Source organism: Vicia villosa, linkage group LG7 (assembly GCF_029867415.1).
Source record: "Vicia villosa cultivar HV-30 ecotype Madison, WI linkage group LG7, Vvil1.0, whole genome shotgun sequence".
Lineage (NCBI taxonomy): Eukaryota > Viridiplantae > Streptophyta > Magnoliopsida > Fabales > Fabaceae > Vicia > Vicia villosa.
The window spans coordinates 97,971,184-97,977,183 of record NC_081186.1 but is presented as its reverse complement, the minus strand read 5'-3'; positions in this window follow the sequence as shown (position 1 = coordinate 97,977,183).

Below are 6,000 nucleotides of genomic sequence, written 5' to 3'. Positions count from 1 at the left end.
GTTCTCTACTGTCTGAACGATTAGCTATATTTAAATTTCTCTAGACCATACCAGTCCATGATTATCTTGGTTATACGAGTATTTAAATTATGTTTTCTGAATTGTCCTTATCAGTTAATCCCAATGTTTTAAAAAATGGATTGATCCAACAAGGTCGCAGAGTTAAAGGCCGGTGGTCTAGCGTTACTGAATGGTTACCGAATGATCCGGTTTATCAAACCGGATCAAATTTCCAAGTCAAATATATTTTTATTTTATTTTGTATGAACAGAGATGATTGACCAATTTTTGGCTGGTTTTTGCTGGTTCTCGCATTTTGGTTATATGACTGTTTAATAACCAGTTTGGGCCGTTACCCCATTGGTTTTTGGTTCGTTTGATTTTACCGGTTGGTTCGAGCTGAAAGCACTGGTCCATCATTCTAAAAATTGATTTTAGTACTGTGTTTCATTTTAAGTATTCTACTTGATTTTTTAAACATTAAATGATTAGAAGAGTTGATTTTAATGATAAAAGTGAGTTTTTTTTAACTAAAATGTTAATAAATGATAATCTGTATACTCGGGAATTCAAACAATATTTTGTATTGATATTTTAAAACGACATGATTTCAAATATATATAATTACTAATAAAATATTTAAACCTTAATGCTTTTGAGGTTAGATGGGAGATTACTAGGTTCTCTCAATGTTGGTAAATGAGTTCCCAAGATAAGAAATTTGTATTCAAAAGGGTCTGACGTAAGGAGATCTATTGGCCCTTTTTCTTTTGTTTGTGGAGTGTCTTAGTGCTTCTTTAAAAAAGACGGTTTCAGTAGTTGGTGTGTTTCAAGGTTGGATAGGAAGGGCTCGCGGTTTCTCATTTCCAATATGAAAATGATACTATATTGGTTGGGTGCCATTAGTTGAGAATCTTCTGATAGATAAAGAGAGAATAATACATCAAACACAATACTTTATTGTAGTTATGCAGGTCGGGTGTCATTAGTTGAGAATTTTGTGATAGATAAAGAGAGAATAATACATCAAACACAATACTTTATTGTAGTTATGCAGAGAATAGTTTCCTGCAGTAGTAGTTACAACTGCAATAGCAATTATATAAACAATAACTGTATACAACCACTAGGATTAAAAAGTCTAGTCTCTCTCAAACCAACCCAACCAAATAATAAACTGAACGACACTTTCTCATTCTTTATTCTACTTAAATGCATTACAATTAATTATATAATTTGGGCCTAACTTACTTGGCCTTGGGCTTACGCCTAACATATACATTAGTAATTGGAGGAAGTTTCGAAATTTTTTCAGGCCTTAGTGAGTTTTGCTAAGAGATGTCCGTATGGAGTGAATGCGGGTAGATTTTTTGAGTCGACTGAGGGTTTTTTATACTCCAAGATTTTTCGTTTCTTTTAAGTATTTCGGGCACCCGATAGGCGCGAATTCGAAGAGGGAGGGATTTGGGATCACCTGATTAATCTCGTCTCCAAGAGGTTGGCCTCATGGAGGAATAAATTTGTTAGTTTAGGTAGCCAAGTGGTTTTATTGAATTCAGTCTTGAACTCCATCCCAAGGTTTTTTCTTTCTTTCATAAGGTTGTTTGGATTAAATAGGAGGATATGTTTAGGGGGTTATGTGGGTTAGGGGTGAAGGACCTTGTGCTTTTTAATTTTGCGTTGCTTATTAAGTGGAGGTGGAGGATCTTTATAGACTTGCCTTTACTTTGGAGCGATTTTAGTTAGGTAATGTATGTGCTAGAGTGGTTTGGATCCTTTTTGAGAGGTAGTAATTGTGGCCTTAGGAGGGTGTCTTACGGAAATGTGTTTCTCTTTTAGGGACTCCTTCGGATTAAGTGTTTGATTAATTTTCCTCCTCTTGTGAGAGATGGGCTAGGGACGGGCAGAAGACTAGGTTTTGGCATGACCTCTAAGTCGATTCTACCTCGTTGTGTCTTTATTTTAAGATATTATTCCTTATTTTAGAGAAAAATTCACATGTGGCGGGTGCTATGGGTGATTGGGAAAGGGAATTATGAATTTGCAATTTTAGGTGGAAACAACCTTTTCAAGTATGGGAGGAGGGGCTCATAGTAGCTTCAGTAGATCTTATTTCAGGTATTGTTAGGCGTGATCAGAAAGATGTTCGGATTTGGAAGCCATATCAGGTTAGGGAATTTTTAGTCAGTTCTGCCTATAAAACTTTGGTGGTTTTATCAGGGGTCATGGAAGGTACTCCCTCCATTCCTTATTATAAGCAAAATTTAACTTTTTAGATTCATTGAATAAATGACGTATATAATCTATATATAGTCTAAATACATCATTTATTGAATGAATGTAAAAAGTCAACTTTGCTTATAAAAGAGAATGGAGGGTGTAGGTCATAGAGGGATTTTGAAGGGGTTCTCTAAATTTTTTGTAAGAGTTGGGCGCTTTCTAAAATTGTGGTGTTCTATTAGCATTTGCTTCATGATAGGTTGCCAACTAGGCTGACACTTTTGAGGCGTAAAATTTTGTCGGAGACTAATTTTTTTTGGGTAAGGGGAGCTTTGTGTGTGGTTGGCAGATGGGGTTGGCGAATCATCTATTTGTTTTATGTGACCTCACTTTATACATTTGGTATAAAGTCTTTAGGTTGGTTGGGAGGCATGAGCCCCTGCCTTATTCGATCTTTGGAATTTTGAGGTGGTTCAGGATTTTGGTTTTGGGAAACAAGTGTTTTTAGGCTTTGTCTCGATTTTGGGTTATGTGGTTTAGATATGGAAAATGCAGAGTAAAGTTATTTTTCATCAGAAAATTTTGAAGTTGATCGCTGAATATCTTTGATTATTAAATCGACGTGGAAGTAGTTCGAACCCATGCTTCGAGTCTTAACATTTCTCTAGTTGATTGAGAGCAAGATTCGCTTAAGTGGCTGAACAATTAGGGGTGTGCTGGGTAACCAGCTGCCCTCTTTTTGTTTTGTGCGAGTTTTTGATGTTGTCTTCTTTCAGCTTGCTCTTTTCAAAGGTCTATCTTGTCAGAGGAGGATGTTCTTTTGGTTCGTTTGTTTAGTTTTTTATTACTTGTGGCTTTTCTTTAGATTTTCTGTTTATTCTGCTTTGGCTGGTTGTTAGTGTCGTTATCCTTGCACATTTTTTGGTGTTCTTAGCTTCACTAGTACTTTGTATTAATTTTTTTCCTAATTAATATATGATTTATGCGTTCCTATTAAAAAAAAGACTCATCAAAGAGCTTTCAAAAAATTTATGTTTCAATTTTAAGGACTTATATAGAGGTTTTCCAATAAATTTCAAATGTCTCTATTATCAAAGCACATAAGAAAATCAATTAGGAAAAATATAAAATAACAAAGCAAAAATTAAATAAAATTCAACTAACATTCATCTACTAACAATAAATCTCTTTCTTATGGAGTCTCTGCCCCGTTTAGATTATCATATAATTTGAATTTATGTTATTTTTTTATCTTATTATAAATACATTTTTAAAACATAAAGTTAGTAAAAAAGAGATCTAAATGATTATTTTAAAGTTTTAGAAATATAAAAAATTTGATGGTTATAGTATTGATTAGTATGGTTAAAACAATAGATTTATGATAGATGATTCACTTTTATATATTTTTTAGTTAGTTTTTATTTATTTGATTAAAAATAATACATTTATTTTATATTTTATTTTGTCTATGAATCATTGCGAGAACCACAAAGACAAGGAAGAGTGGCAATCCAATAAGAAGATTTAGAACAGAATGATGAATCGATTCAAGAGCGGGGATGAGAATGTGATACATCCCCCATCGCCCTTGTCACATCGACATCCCTATACTTGAGTATTGTTTGCTCTGTTTTATTGGTGGAGTCACCATAATTATATTGTGGCGGACTGTCGAGGTCATTTTATGAGAAAATCGATATTGTCTTTCAAGATTCTTCTTGGTTTTAGAAATATGGTCTTTTTCAAACTCTCTCTTCAATTCTTTTTGGTGGATGTCAATGGGATGAAACAAGGGTAGAGGGTAGTTCCCCGTCTCCGCCACTATATTTTTGTCTCTCTCCGATCCCTGCGACAAGAGAATTCTGATCTCCATTTCCGTTCTCCACAAAACCTCGTGGTTCCAACGGATCTTCATATATTATATATGGGATCAAATTTTCTATTCATCACAAAAAGTTAGGTAGTGTACATTCAACCAATCATACGATATTATTTAATTTTAATATATTTAATTATTTATTAAATACTACAATTGTTTGTTGTTTTCAAATTTCAAAAGTATTAATCTCATCCAACTTTTTTCAAAATAACATAGAAATAATACTTCACTTATGTTAATTTGGTGAGTCATATGTATAAGGATTAACTCCAAAACACACATGTCAAAAATATTATTAGTAAAACCTATCTAACTAACCTCTTTACAAGTTCTTTTGCAACCAAACCAAGCGAGCCTTGAATTTGTTAAGATTTTCTCTAATAACACTTTTTTTAGAGCCACTCTCTAGAACAACCATGGTGGAGTGCAATGCAAGTAAGTTTTGCAAATTTTGATGTAAACTTAACACTAACTCATGAGACAATACTTTAACTCTAATATTAGACTATTTCCAATGTTACAATACAATGAACAAAAATATTTTCATTCTAATATAAATGTAAGCGTGAGTCCCATGAAGTATCTGTAGAGGAATGAGTTTCTTGTATTTGAAGTTGTTTAAACTTTTTCATTGTTGATTGCCTCAATTTCAGCTTTTGCTTCTCTGCCTTTTCCCTAACTGTCCTTATTTTCTTTTGAGTCTTTGCTGATGCCATTACTTGCTTCCTTTCAAGCTCATTCTGCAACCAACAAACAACAGCATTAGTGTCTATGATCCATGGCTTTTCAGAAAGCTACATAATATAAATAAATTACATCAAAATTAGTTTCCATGCCTGAATTTTATCCATGTGATCCATGGCTTTTCTGGTTTGGTACAGTTCCCAGTTATTTATAACTTCTTCTTTCCTTCTCAACCTATCAAATCAAAACCTATCTTGTTAGAGCATGAACTATAAAACCTGACACGAACATCGACACATTGATAGTGTTGTTGGCGTCGTGTCAGTGTCATACACTAAAACGTGTCAGATTAATACATAGGTTTTGAGTGTGACCTTTGCATAAGTTGAAGATGTTTGGCCTTTTTATAAGCTTCAAGTTTCCTCCTTTTGTCTTGATTCAATAATTCATCATAAGGATTAGGCCTGCTTCTGGTGAGTCTTGTTTGTGGGTTGCTGCTACCTCTCCCCCCTCCTCCATGTCTGTTAATGCATGAAGTAATGCTTTGTGGAAGAGGAGTTTCTTCTCTGACACATGGTAATGTTATGTTGTAAAGTTCATGATCTTGAGCTGTTAAGAAATTGTTGCATACTGCTGAGGTTCTCAAGTCATATTGTTGTTCTGATCAAACACAGTTATCATCACTTACATGATGTATATATAAATTTATAATGACTTATAATGATGATAAACTAACCTGCATGAGCATGATTATCCTCGTTGTGATGGTTGATGGAATTACAGAACTTGTTTGCATGTTCCAACCATTCATCAATATCAGAGAAGCAATTGTTTTCTATGTAGGTCATGCCTACTCTCTGACATTTCAACATTCATTCATAAAAAAGAATCAATTATTGAACATTTTCAAGAACCAAGAAAAATATAAAAGCATATATGGTTCTGGAGTCACCAAGAAAGCATGTTTAGCATAGAAATGCATGCATTCAATAATGAAAAGAAAGAGTGTAAAAAAAGAAAGGAAAAAAGTGATTATTTGTAGGAAGGAATCAATATACTTACCTGGTTTCTTGGAGAGGAGAAGTGAGTGGCACTGTCTGAGGGAGGAGGAGGAGATGGATATTGTGGCAATGCTGTGATCATAGAACTCATACTCCATGTTGCAGGTTGATGATGGAGATTCTTGCCACGTTTTGTTTTCAAGGTTCTTGCTA